This window comes from Danio rerio, chromosome 22 (assembly GCF_052040795.2).
Source record: "Danio rerio strain M-AB ecotype USA chromosome 22, GRCz13ab, whole genome shotgun sequence".
Taxonomy (NCBI): Eukaryota; Metazoa; Chordata; class Actinopteri; order Cypriniformes; family Danionidae; genus Danio; species Danio rerio.
Window position 1 is genome coordinate 40,392,151 of NC_141042.1, and position 15,350 is coordinate 40,407,500.

General features: G+C 36.0%; 1 long non-coding RNA gene across 11 annotated transcripts in view; it reads right to left on the reverse strand.

Moving 5' to 3' along the window:
- Positions 1 to 1,111: 1,111 nt before the first annotated feature.
- sox2ot (SOX2 overlapping transcript) overlaps positions 1,112 to 15,350 on the reverse strand; it is a 259,952-nt gene continuing 245,713 nt past the window's right edge. For all 11 annotated transcript variants that reach the window (XR_015522374.1, XR_015522373.1, XR_015522372.1 and 8 more), the window contains one exon: positions 1,112 to 2,977. This is a non-coding gene — a long non-coding RNA (SOX2 overlapping transcript). The remainder of the gene's footprint in view (positions 2,978 to 15,350) is intronic.

Below are 15,350 nucleotides of genomic sequence, written 5' to 3' on the forward strand. Positions count from 1 at the left end.
CAATCAGTGTAGTGACGTCAAAACCTAATCATTGGTGCATCTAGCTCCAAGTATTTCAATTGTTATGTCAGCTGTCATAATCATAAAAACCATTTGAAAAAAAGTTTTAATATCAGTGGGATGGTAAAATATCCTACTGCAGATATATATAAATCTGACGTCAACATTTTATTTGTATTACGTTAGAAATGTTGCATGAAAACATTTACATAACATTTAAGGGGCGTTACCGAATGATCTTAAAACATTGCACTAATGTTTCAGAAATGTTATTTTAATAACGTTCCATGATAACATTTACATAACATTTAAGGAGCATCACTGAATGTTCTCAGAACATCACAACAATGTTCCAGAAATGTTTTATTAATGTTGCATGATAACATTTACACAACATTTAAGAAGCATTACCAAATGTTCTCAAAACATTACAAGAATGTTCCAGGAACATTATTTTAATAACATAGTGGGGCACAATTACACAACATTTAAGAAGGGTTTTCAAACGTTCTCAAAATGTTACGAGAATGTTTGGGAAATTGTATTTTAATAACGTTGCGTGATAACATTTACACAACATTTAATAAGCGTTTCCGATTGTTGTCAAAAATTCCCAAGAATGTTCCAGAAATGTTATTTTAAATACATCGCATGATAACATTTACACAACGTTTAAGAAGCGTTACCGAGGCAGCACGGTGGCACAATGGGTAGCACAATCGTCTCACTGCAAGAAGGTCGCTAGTTCGAGTCCCAGCAGGGTCAGTTGGCATTTCTGTGTGGTGTTTGCATGTTCTCCCTGTCTTGACGTGGGTTTCCTCCAGGTGATCCAGTTTCATCCACAGTCCGTAGTGTATGAGTGTAAATGATTGCGCTTAGGTGTTTCCCAGTGATGGATTGCAGCTGGAAGGGCATTCCCAGCGTAAAATATATGCTCGATAAGTTGGTGGTTCATTCCGCTGTGGTGACTGAGCCGAAAAGTAAATGAATGAATGAATGAATGAGAAGCATTACCATTGCATGGTAACATTTACACAACGTTTAGGGAGCGCTACCATTGCAAGGTAACATTTACACAGCATTACTGAACGTTCAGGAAACATTAGAAGAATTTTCCAGAAATGTTATTTTAATAACGTTGCATGATAACATTTACACAATGTTTAAGGAGCATTGTCGAACATTACAAGAATGTTACAAAAATAATATATTAATAGCATTGCATGAAAACATTCACATATTTGAGGAGCGTTACTGAATGTTCTCAAAACATTTAAAAAATGTTCCAGAAATGCTTTAACAAAGTTGCATGATAACATTTACACAACATTTAAGAAGTGTTTTCAAACGTTCTCAAAATGTTACAAGAATGTTCCAGAAATGTTATTTTAATAACGTTGCATGATAACATTTACACAACATTTAAGAAGTGTTTTCAAACGTTCTCAAAATGTTACAAGAATGTTCCAGAAATGTTATTTTAATAACGTTGCATGATAACATTTGCGCATTATTTATTAAGAATTGCTGAATGTTCTCAAAATGTTACAAGAATGTTCTAGAAATATTATTTTAATAATGTTGCGTGATAACATTTGCACAGTATTTATCAAGAGATACAGAATGTTTTCAAAACGTTCCAGAAATGTTATCTTAATAACTCGGTGTGATAACATTTACACAATACTTAAAAAGCATTAATGTTGCGTGATAACATAACAAGAAGCATTATCCAATGTTATCAAAACATTACAAAAATGTTCCAGAAATGTTATTTTTAATAACACTGCGTGATAAAATGTACGCATTATTTAATAAGAGTTACTAAATGTTCTTAAAACATTACAAGACTGTTTTAAAAAACGTATTTTAATAACATTACATGACGACATTTACACAACGTTTAAGAAGCGTTACTGAATGTTCTGAAATCATTACAAGATCATTCCAGAATTTTGTTTTTAATAACATTGCATGATAGCATTTACAGAACATTAAGAGAGCAGTGTCATTCTGTGATAACATTTACACAACATTTAAGGAGCGTTACTGAATGTTCTCAAAACATTATACGTATGTTCATAAAATATTTTAATAACGTTGCATGATAACATTCATACAACATTTAAGGAGCGTTACTGAATGTTCTGAAAACAAAAGAAGAATGTTCCAGAAATGTTTTTATTAACATTGCATGATAACATTCACACAGCATTTAAGGAGTTACCTAATGTTTTCAAAACGTTACAAAAATGTTTCAGAAAGGTTATTTTAACAACATTGCATGATAACATTCACACAACGTTTAAGGAGTGTTACTAAATGTTCTGAAATCATTGCGAAAACGTTCCAGAAATGTTTTTAATAACGATGCATGATACCATTTACAAACAAGAATGCTTCATAAGTGTTATTTTCATAACATTGCATGATAACATTTACACAACGGTTAAGCAAATGACTGCTTAATGAATGAATAAAGCTTAATGAATGTTCTCAAAACATTCCCGATGCACTCCGACCATGCGTATTATCAGCTTATGCATTACAATCTGATGAAGAACGTGAACGTAAACACAATCAATGATAATACTGAGGGAGCAATAGCGTAATAGTATTTATCGAAAATGTTTATTTTCATTTGACAAAACAATCAAAACCGTCCGTGTCGAGTATCCGAACCTAAAGGAGACGTTCATTACTGTCAGAGGCAAAAGCGTTACTGTTCCCAAACACCTAATGAGTGATTTGCCTCCATCTTTACAGTTTTCATAGCATGAACAATTGGTCAGTCAGCAGCAGACAGTCATCTTGTGTGGCCGCTGATGAAGTCTGCACTGTTCATGTTGTCCTCAGTAAGAATATGTCCAGTCATCAGTCCAATGAAAGATGCATAAATCGCTTCATAGCCGCCGTTCAAATGGCACTGGAACCCATTTTAAAGAGCCACTGCTGCGGGACGATGTGCTCGCCAATTCTGCAAAACAACCATATGATCAGTCATGCTTTTGCTTTTACTGTCAAACCTTAATAACCTCACTTGCATTCATTTAAATAACAATATACAATTAGGATCCCAAACTGTTAACGGTTTCATACATTACACAGTATTTAACTGTAATAGCAACTGTATTTTACTGTAGGACAGTGATGCGGGATGTTACTGTGTTGTAAAGTTACATTGTCAAAATTACAGTACATGTTACAGTAAAGATATACAATACTAAAAATACATATAGAGCAAGATAAATGGTGCTGTGAATGTAAACACGGTATTATTGGTGTAACTGATTTATAGTAAGCTACTGGTGAACGGCTTTATATACATACGTATTGAACCCGTCCTGTTTTTTCCTGGGAATAATATTTGTAAAGGAGCTGCAGACATGCAATTGAACCAGATTTTGGTATTTGGACACAAGGAGAAAGTCCCAAACTGCTGAAATGTGTTGAATACTTTATATAAAAGGCTTTTTTGGCAGCCTAAAGACGCCTCATATGGAGAATGACATGCAATGCTCAGATGTGATTTCTCACAGACTTCAACAGACTGTCAAAATCTTGATGGTTCTGTGGGTCTCCTCTAATAAAATTGACCTTAAAATGATGTTTGAAAAATTAAAAACTGCTTTTATTTTAGCCAAAAAAAGCAAATAAGACTTTAGACTTTTTCTTCTGGAGAAAAAATATTATCCGACATACTGTGAAAATTTCTTTGCTCTGTTAAACATCGCTTGGGAAATATTTAAAAAAGAAAAAAATGCAAAGAGAGTTTAATAGTTCAGATTTCAACTATATATATATATATATATATATATATATATATATATATATATATATATATATATATATATATATATATATATATATATATGTATGTATGTATATATATATATATATATATATATATATATATATATATATATATATATATATATATATATATATACATACATATATATATATGTGTGTGTGTGTGTGTGTATAGTTGAAATCTGAATTATTAAACTCTCTTTGCATTTTTTTCTTTTTAAAATATTTCCCAAGCAATGTTTAACAGAGCAAAGAAATTTTCATATATATATATATATATATATATATATATATATATATATATATATATATATATATATATATATATATATAAATATATATATATATATATATATATATATATATATATATATATATATATATATATATATATATATATATATATATGTATATGTATGTATATATGTACCTATATATGTATATATGTATATATATATATATATGTATGTATGTATGTATGTATGTATATATATATATATATATATATATATATATATATATATATATATATATATGTATATATATATATGTGTGTGTGTGTGCATGTGTGTGTGTTGTGTGTGTGTGTGTGTGTGTAAATATATATATATTATATATATATATATATATAAATATATATAAATATATATAATTCATGATTAAATACATGATTAAATATATATGAATGAAATATAAAGTGACTAAACAAGGCACAGGGGAACATAATCATTAATGTCTGAAGTAATAATACATGAATAAATGAAAGTAATGTTTTATATATACAGCTATAAAAAAATGAGACATCACATTTATGGTTTATAGATTAATGTTTAAGTTCACTATAATTGTTTTGTTTGGTTTGCAAAACAAAATTAATCCTATTTTATTTTTTTTATAATGAAAAACTGGTCAAAATGCTAAAAACAACTCCAGCGATTTTATTTGTTATAATAATTTTTGACAACACAACAACGTTTTTACTAAATACAGATGAAGCCAATATTATTAGCGCTGTTGTGAAATTATACATTCATTCAATCATTTTCTTGTCGGCTTAGTCCCTTTATTAATCTGGAGTTTGCATGTTCTCCCTGCCTTTGCGTGGGTTTTCCCCGGGTGCTCCGGTTTCCCCCACAGTCCAAAGACATGCGGTACAGGTGAATTGGGTAGGCTAAATTGTCCGTAGTGTGTGAATGTGTGTGTGGATGTTTCCCAGAGATGGGTTGCGGCTGGAAGGGCATCCACTGCGTAAAAACTTGCTGGATAAGTTGGCGGTTCATTCTGCTGTAGTGACCCCGGATTAAAAAAGGGACTAAGCCGACAAGAAAATGAATGAATGTTTGAACAACATATAACTTTATTTATTATTCCAGTCATTAAAAAAAAAATGTGACTCAATATAATGCAATAAAAATTGTAAAAACGACAAATTCTACCTCTTCCCAAATGAGAAAACCAGCGACAATCAGGAATGCATGATTACATGCTGTTATGGATTGCAATCAAAAGTAAATGAATTATAATGGAAGTCAACAGGGCAAAAACAGCCCCCAACACAACGAAAGCCGAGTCAATTTGCTCACAGAGTATTCTTGAATTTTTGCATATTTTCAAAGCATTTCCCCCCAAAAAATGTATAAATATAAGATTTGTCATTAAAAATCACTCTATTTGCTGAAGCACAGAGAAGGTTGTGGCCAAATTAAGACTCAACGTTGATCACAAACATCCCGAACAGCACACAAGGGTTAAAAACACCAAAGAAAACACAAAGTCATGACAATACACTGTCAATGTTGCATCAAATTGAGAAATTCCTCTCCTGAGATATGAAAACAACCAGTTCCCTGCTGAAAAATCCAGCTTAAACCAGCCTAGGCTGGTCGGCTGGTTTTAGCTGGTTGACCAGCCTGGTTTTAGAGGGGTTTTGGCCATTTCCAGGCTGGTTTCCAGCCATTTCCAGCCTGGTCTTAGCTGGTCAGGCTGGAAAATGACCAGCCAAATCCAGCTAAAACCAGCTTGACCAGCCTTGTTTAAGCTGGACATAGCTGGTTTTGGCTGACTCCCAGCTTGGCTTGGCTGATCAAGCTGGTTTTAGCTGGTCATCTCCCAGCCTAACCAGCTAAGACCAGGCTGGAAATGGCTGGAAACCAGCCTGGAAATGACTAAAACCCCTCTAAAACCAGGCTGGTCGACCAGCTAAAACCAGCCAACCAGCCTAGGCTGGTTTAAGCTGGATGTTTCAGCAGGGTTGTCTTTGTGTTATACTCTACATTTCTTTTAATCAAACATTTTAGGGGACTAATAATTCGGCTCCCGCCATATTGTTGACGCCCCACAATACCAAAAGTGTTTCAAGAGATCCTTGAACAATAGAAAGAGTGTATCCCCTTCCCCCATCCCATCTCCATCTTCACCTATCCGCTCCTGGCTCATTTGTATAATGTCGGGTCACGGATGAAATTGAGTCTAACATAGGGGGGATTGAAGTTTTAATTCAAGCTTTTGGGGGGCTTATTTCTCCCGCCCAATCAATTACAGCCAAAAAATAAGAGACTTTGCGTCTCCTGAAGGCCGAAGAGCGTGTCGCTTCAGTTTCCAGCTGTTGTTTGCTTGTGTTTAAATATGGATGATGTACCTGTGTGATAACAAACATGCTAAGTGGGATTAGCCGCACGAATATATCGCTTTGCATAACTGTCCGTCATGCACACAACATGTTTCTGTAGTATCTGTGGCCCGAGGCGACGGGATCAGATGTTTGTCGACATCTAGCTGCACTGCGCATCTGTCAGGTGCACTAGCATGCTAACCGCATCAGACTAGCCCCCATGTTTGCCTCGGGTGACTGACGTTTAATGAAGTCAGCAACTTTAAGCTGTGCCTGAGGGAGAATTGGGTGAATAACAGCGGCATACGGACGACGTGAAGCCGTCCTGATGGGTGGCCTGTGGCGGATGTGTCAAAACCATGCTGTAAAACACAGTAAATGCACCTTCAGAAGTGATGATTCACTCCTAGGTGTCAGAGATGTGCTGTTATCTGCCATTTCAGAGATGACAAGCCCATGTCGCTCTACATTTATGCCTATACATACAATTCAGTGGCGATTCCTGCTGGGCACAAGTGCCTGTAAAACACCAACAACTGTTATAAAGATCTTCATGGGTATTATTTACAGCCAGTTGCCTGTGTTATGATCTCAGTGCACTTTAAGTCTAATGGATCATCTGTTGGCAAATGCGTTTCCATGTTTGCATCACATAATCTATGGCTTTCCTGGTGTGGTAAATGTTGTGTTTAAAGACACTGCGAAAAAAATGAGTTTTCGTCTTGTTTCTAGCGCAAATATCTACAAATTCTGAAATCAGGAAGCATTTTCTTGACAAGTAAAAAATCCTGACTTGTTTTTAGACATAATGTGTCGAAATTAAGTGAGTTTTTTCTTTAAATCAAGACAAATAATCTGCCAATGGGGTAATCAAAATAAACTACTTTTCATTTTGAAATAATATTATTGTGCTTACAACTTAGGCTGATTATTTAGCTTGTTTTAAGGAAAAACTTGCTTAACTTTGACATTTTATTTGTAAAAAGCAGGACAATTATTTGTACTTGTCAAGAAAATTTGATTTAAGTTAGAATTGTTAGATATTTGGACTAGAAACAAGACAAAAACTAGTTTTAAGTAAAAAAAGCATTTGTTTTGCAGTGTAAAATTTTTGTGAAACACTTGATGATTACTGCATAAAGTATTTAAGTAAAACATAAATATATATATATATATATATATATATATATATATATATATATATATATATATATATATATATATATATATATATATATATATATATTCTCATTTCAGAGTTTATTCAAACTCAAGAAAATATGTTTATATAAGCAGACTTTTCAAACGCAACACAAAATGTACAATAATTAACCTAAAACTAGTACTCACAGAAGTTGTTAACCGACAACTAGTACTCATAGAATTTGTTAACCAACTACTTCTTGACAACTAGTCCTCACAAAAGTAGGTAACTGAAAACTCACTGACAACTATTACTTATATAAGTATTTACTTGACAACTAGTACTCACAATTAGTAGTTACCTGACAACTAGTACTCACAAAAGTAGAACTCATAGAATTTGTTAACCTACAACTAGTACTCACAGAATTTGTTAACCAACTACTTCTTGACAACTAGTACTCACAAATGTAGGTAACTGACAACTTACTGACAACTAGTACTTACATAATTAGTTACTTTACAACTAGTACTCACATAAGTAGTTAACCTACTACTTTTAAAAGTAGTTTGACATTTTATTTGTAAAAGACCTACAACTAGTACTTACAGAAGTTGTAAACCGACAACTTCTTGACAACTAGTACTCACAAATGTAGGTAACTGACAACTTACTGATAACTAGTACTTACATAAGTAGTTACCTGACAAATAGTACTTGCATAAGTAGTTACCTTATGAAGTTACAAAAGGTAACTGAAAACTTGTTGACAACTAGAACTCACATAAGAAGTTAACTGAAAACTAGTACTCACAAAAAGTAGGTAACTGACAACTTGTTGACAACTATTACTCACAGAAGTTGTTAACCGACAACGTCTTGACAACTAGTACTTACATAAGTAGTTACCTGACAAATACTACTCACATAAGTAGTTACTGATAACTAGTACTCACAAAAGTAGTTAACCTACTACTTTTAAAAGTATTTTGACATTTTATTTGTAAAAACCTACAACTAGTACTCACAGAAGTTGTTAACCGACAGCTTCTTGACAACTAGTACTCACAAATGTAGGTAACTGACAACTTACTGATAACTAGTACTTACATAAGTAGTTACCTGACAAATAGTACTTGCATAAGTAGTTACCTTATGAAGTTACAAAAGGTAACTGAAAACTTGTTGACAACTAGAACTAACAGAAGTAGTTATCTGAAAACTTGTTGACAACTAGTAGTCACCGAAGTAGTTAACCTAAACTAGTACTCGCATAAGTGTTTAATTGACAACTAGTACTGCCAAAAGTAGGTAACTGACAACTACAGCAGCAGAAGACCACACCGGGTGCCACTCCTGTCAGCTAAGAACCGGAAACTGAGGCTACAATTCACACAGACTCACCAAAACTGGACAATAGAAGATTGGAGAAACGTTGCCTGCTCTGATGAGTCTCCATTTCTGCTGACACATTCGGATGGTCGGGTCAGAATTTGGTGTCAACACCATATAAGCATGGATCCATCCTGCCTTGTGTTAATGGTTCAGGCAGGTGGTGGTGATGTAATGGTGTGGGGGAGATTTTCTTGGCACACTTTGGGTTCATTAGTACCAACTGTGCATGGTGTCAACACCACAGCCTACCTGAGTATTGTTGCTGACCATGTTCATCCCTTTATGAGCACAGTGTCTCCATCTTCTGATGGCTACTTCCAGCAGGATAACACACCATGTCATAAAGCTCAATCATCTCAGACTGGTTTCTTGAACATGACAATGAGTTCACTGTACTCAAATGGCCTCCACAGTTATTAGATCTCAATCCAATAGAGCAGCTTTGGGATGTGGTGGAACGGGAGATTGGCATCATGGATGTGCAGCCGACAAATCTGTAGCAACTGTGTGATGCTATCATGTCAATATGGAGCAAAATCTCTGAGGAATATTTCCAGTAGCTTGTTGAATTTTTGCCACTAAGGATTAAGGCAGATCTGAAGGCAAAAAAGGGTCCAACCCGGTACTAGTAAGGTGTACCTAATAAAGTGGCCAGAGAGTTTATAACAATATTTAAATGTTAACATTTTTTATTGCATGATTGTAGTGTAAGTATGGCTTTATTTTGCGCGCACACACTTGTGAGTTTGGAGATGTGCATTTCTGTGAACATTTCTCTTCCTGGTAAAACCCTGTCTTTGTGTGTGTGTCATTCAGAAGTGTTCAGGAACTGAAGGCAGTGTGTGTTTTGTGTGTGTGTGTGTGTCGGTGTGTGTTTGGCTGGCTGGCTTGTAACTGTGTTTGACCCCTCGCCAGGCCATGGCTAATGCAAGTGTGGGCTAGTGAATGGACGGAGGTCAGAGCCCAGTGACACATGACCTGCCACGGTTAATTCCAGCCGAACAATGGACGCAGCTCTGCCGGGAGATCATCCCATTACACCTCCATGCCAAATTAATTGTTTGTTTTCATGGGGCCGCTCTCGCTCTGACCCCGCGGTCAACTTGCTTTAATAACATTCGGTGTTAACCTGGGAAAGCGGAGGGTGCAGTCCGGTCCAAACACGGATGAAGCTCAGACCTGCAAATGGACTCTGAAAACAGTCGATTACATGGTGAAATCTCCCTTTTCACTTCTGAAGTGACTGCAACCACAGGAATGTGCTGAACTGTAAATGTCCAGTGCTGTGTAAAACTCTTAAGCCACTGATATTTAACTAAAAACTAATGTTTTTAAGTCTGTTAGTATCTATTATGTTAGTAATTATGTTAGTATCTATATGTTGCTGTAGTGTGTCGACAGAAAATATCAGTGGTCTTTGTTATACATGTTCTGTGTACTTGCTGTAGTAATTACAGTTAATTAGGGCTAATTGCACACAACTGAGCGTAAACTAACCCGCATTCTTACCCAAACCAAACCAAGTCATATTAAATAATTACATGTACTTAACATTAGTTAATGGTGGGGAACTTAGAGAGGCCAAATCCAGAAGTGCAGAAAAATCCTGAGACAGAATAAATCACTTGGTTATTTGGTTCTTCTGTATGTAGTCTTTCCCATTAAGATCTTCTAGATTAAGTCTTTCCCAGTTCTTCTGGATTTAGTCTGTCTCCGTTTTTTTCTGGATTTAGTCTGTCTCAGTTTGTTCTTCTGGATTAAGTCTTTCTTGGGTTGTTGTTTGGTTTTTCTGGATTCAGACTATCTTAGTTTGTTTTTTCAGTTCTTCTAGATTAGGTCTATCTCAGTTTGTTCTTGGGTTCTTTTGGATTTAGTCTGTCTCAGTTTGTTTTTGGGTTCTTCTGGATTTAGTCTGTCACAGGTTGTTCTTCAGTTCTTCAGGATTTAGTCTGTCACAGTTTGTTCTTCTGTATTTAGTCTATCTCAGTTTGTTGTTTGGTTTTTCTGAATTAGGTCTATCTTAGTTTGTTCTTTGGTTCTGGATTTAGTCTTTCTCAGTTTGTTCTTGGGTTCTTCTGGATTTAGTCTGTCTCAGTTTGTTCTTGGGTTCTTCTGGATTTAATCTGTCTCAGTTTGTTCTTGGGTTCTTCTGGATTTAGTATATCACATGTTGTTCTTTAGTTCTTCTGGATTTAGTCTCTCACAGGTTGTTCTTCGGTTCTTCTGGATTAAGTCTGTCTTAGTTTGTTTTTCGGTTCTTCTAGATTAGGTCTATCTTAGTTTGTTCTTTGGTTCTAGATTTAGTCTTTCTCTGGTTGTTCTTGGGTTCTTCTGGATTTAGTCTGTCTCAGTTTGTTCTTCGGTTCTTCTGGATTTAGTCTGTCTCAGTTTGTTCTTTGGTTCCTCTGGATATAATCTGTATCAGTTTTGTCTAGATTTGTTCTTCAGCTGTTTTAGACTTATTGAGTCACTGTTTTTGGTTCTTCTGGGTTTAGTCTGTCTCAGTTTCTTATGGATTTAATCTGTCTGTCTGATTTTGTTCTCTGGTTCTTCGGAAATACATCTGTCTCAGTTTTTTCTAGATATATTCTGTCTACACTTGTTCTTCAGTTCTTCTGGATTTAGTCTGTCTAGGTTTATTCTTCGTTTCCTCTAGATTTAGTCTGTTTTAGTTTGTTCTTTTGGATTTAGTCTGTCTCAGTTTGTTCTTTGATTCTTCTGTATTTAATCTGTCAGTTTCTTCTAGATTTATTCTGTCTGAGTTCGGTTCTTTTGGTTTTAGTGTGTTCCAGTTTGTTTGTTTTTTGGGTATTCAGGATTTATACTGTCTCTCTTTGTTCTGGATTTAGTCTGTCTCAGTTTGTTCTTTAGCTCTTTTAGATTTAGTTTGTCTCCGTTTGTTTGGTTTTTTTGGATTTATTCTGTCTCAGTTTGTTTAGTTCTTCTGAATTTAGTCTATCTCAGTTTGCTCTTTTAGATTTAGTCTCTCTCGGGTGTTCTTCTGGATTAAGTCTTTCTCAGTTTGCTTCACCGTTGATCTTGGTTTAGTCTGGTGCAATTCAGTAAAAAACAATTATATATATATATATATATATATATATATATATTTTCTGGATTTTGTCTGCCTCTTGTGTTTCTTCATGACGATAGGGGATTAGATCTGTGTGTGCAACACTGTCTGCTCAAAATGATTACAGTCAATAGAATAAATAACGTTGTGAAATACAAACTGATGTTTCCCACACGACAGCAAAAGACAGAAATAACAGACTTCAGAGCACTTTTAGCTGGTGAAAACACTAGCGACATGAGACTTTTGCCCAGTGCTGAATGTGGAGGCAGCAGTGGAAGTTGATGGAGGGCAGCGAGTCGCAGCACTTTGTGTTTAAATAAAGCCCGTGCTGAATGTGGAGTTCGCAGCGCGGCTCTGGGAGCTTCCAGAGACTGTAACGTGACAGAGTTTCAGCACCGCGGGGCCACACACTGATACTGCACAACAGATCTACTGTTACACTGTCCCTCAGTGGATTGGGTAACACAGGGACGCCCAACACCAAGATTAATTATGACTCAAATACTGTCTTCATTTACATACCGCCAAGCAGACGCGGACATGCAGGCGAATGCACTGTTTATTACAGATAATAATGAGTATGAAGTTTTAATAGCTTAAGAAGAGTGTTTAGAATCTTACTTTGTAGAAACATATGGATTTATTAATAATATTTATATTGTTACTTTAAATTAAGATGACATATTTACACGTCCCATGCACATACTATAGTATGCATATTTATTTATTACAAGTACATTACTTATTTGTATACATCATATAATGACTCGAATGCATCTTGGAAGTATGTTTTAATTTCCAAGTTAAAAGGTATCTTAAAATCTTTATTGTTTTGGCTTTTTTTTTTTGGCTTATACTGAATACACTTACCGGCCACTTTATTAGGTACACCTGACTAGTACCGGGTTGGACCCCCTTTTGCCTTCAGAACTGCACTTCATGGCAGAGATTCAACAAGCTACTGGAAACATCCCTCAGAGATTTTGCTCCATTTTGACATGATAGCATCACACAGTTGCTGCAGATTTGTCGGCTGCACATCCATGATGTGAATCTCCCGTTCCACCACATCCCAAAGGTGCTCTATTGGATTGAGATCTGGTGACTGTGGAGGCCATTTGAGTACAGTGAACTCATTGTCATGTTCAAGAAACCAGTCTGAGATGATTCAAGCTTTATGACATGCTGCGTTATCCTGCTGGAAGTAGCCATCAGAAGATGGAGACATTGTGCTCATAAAGGGATGAACATGGTCAGCAACAATACTCAGGTAGGCTATAGAGTAGGCTATACCCAATTAAAAAAAAAAATTCCCCTTTTACCCCAATCCCACACTCCCAGTCTTGAAGGAAATCAGGAAATAAACTATTTTAATTACCAGTTACTGGTTAATCTACTAAGATAATACAAAACTGTAAAGGTTTTAAGCAGACATACTGTAAGACAAAGCTCACTGAGTTAAAGTCAAACTGATGAAAAAAAGTAAGTACTATTAAAAATAAGCAATATTAAAACTGTTAAATGTTGCATAAACTATGTAGCCACTGAAAATCCCAGTAGATCAGCAGTTTCTGAAATACTCAAAGCAGCCCGTCAGGCACCAACAAGCATGCCACGTTCAAAGTCACTTAAATCCCCTTTCTTCCCCATCCTGATGCTCGGTCTGAACTGCAGCAGATCGTCCTGATCATGTCTACATGCCTAAATGCGTTGAGTTACTGCCATCTGATTGGCTGGATAGAAATTTGCATTGACGAGCAGTTGGACAGGTGTACCTAATAAAGCGTCCAAAACCGCCTTCTACTCAGTAGGTACTGCATTTGAGTTTAAACGTAATACTGGGCCGTTGAAAAAGTACGTTCTATACTGTATGAATGTACAAAGTATGAAAGGAACTCGAACGGACTACATCCGCCATTTTGTCATGGTCACGTGATATACCTGCGTCTCCCATTCATGAATTTTCTCACGGGGCATCATGGGATAGAGCAGCGTGCACGGGATGCGCACTTCCGAATCTTTCCAGCAGTAAGTCACCCGGGTACTTCACACATACTGACTTTCATTCATTCATTTTCTTTTCAGCTTAGTCCCTTTATTAATCCGGGGTCGCCACAGCGGAATGATCCGCCAACTTATCCAGCACACAGCGGATGCCTTTCTAGCCGCAACCCATCTCTGGGAAACATCGATACACACTCATTCACACACACTCGTACACTACAGACAATTTTGTATTAGTTTCGTGCCTAGTCCAGTCGCATGAAAATGTACCCCCAAACCCCCCGCCCCCCAAGGAATATTGAATTAATTAATTTCAGCTTAGTCCCTTTAATTAATTAATTAATTGATTGATTGATTGATTAACTACATGTCTAGTAAAATACAAAAATACTTTAAATAAAAAATATGTCTGTAGTAATGTGTAAATACCATCTGCTCTCTTTTAAATTTGTAAATTAATTACTGGATAATTTAATAAAATGGCTCATGAGAAGATATTCAGATATTTCACATTAAAGTCTGCAAAATAAACTATTAATATCATCAATTATTGAGTGTTTGTTTAGTGTTCATTTATTCATTCTTTCATTTTCCTTCAGCTTAGTCAATATTTTAGAGGCTGCCACAGCGGAGTGAACTCCCAACTATTCCTGCATATGTTTTACACAGCGGATGCCCTTCGAGATGCAACCCAGTACTGGAAAACATCCATACACACTCACATTCACACACACTCGTACATTACTGCCAATTTAGTTAATCAGTTCCTCTTTAGCGCATGTGTTTGGACTGTGGGGAACACCGGAGCATGCGGTGGAAACCCACGCAAACATGAGGAGAACATGCAAACTCCACACAGAAACACCAACTGACCCAGCTGGGGCTCAAACCAGTGTGTGTGTGTGTATATACACACACACACACACACACACACACACACACACACACACACACACACACACACACACACACACACACAAAAGAAACAGATATAAATTACTAGTCATCACTTTTTTTCGTCATTTTTTAGTCATTCACATATTTGGACAGAGTTTCTCTCTCTATATGTCACGTGGACCAAAAAAAAGGCCCTAAATTCCACGTACACAGTGGTTTCAGCACAGATCCTAAAGGTCAGAGTTGATGTGTGAGGTTTGCAAACGTGCAGATCAAGCTCTCAAATCAGGAGAACTGAGCCCACAGGTTTGGACAGAACCTGCGAAAGCTAAAAACAAATACTCTGATCAGGAATTCGAGCAGCTCCGAGAGTGATGGAGTCGCTATCTCTGCCTATCGCTCCACTTATTTGC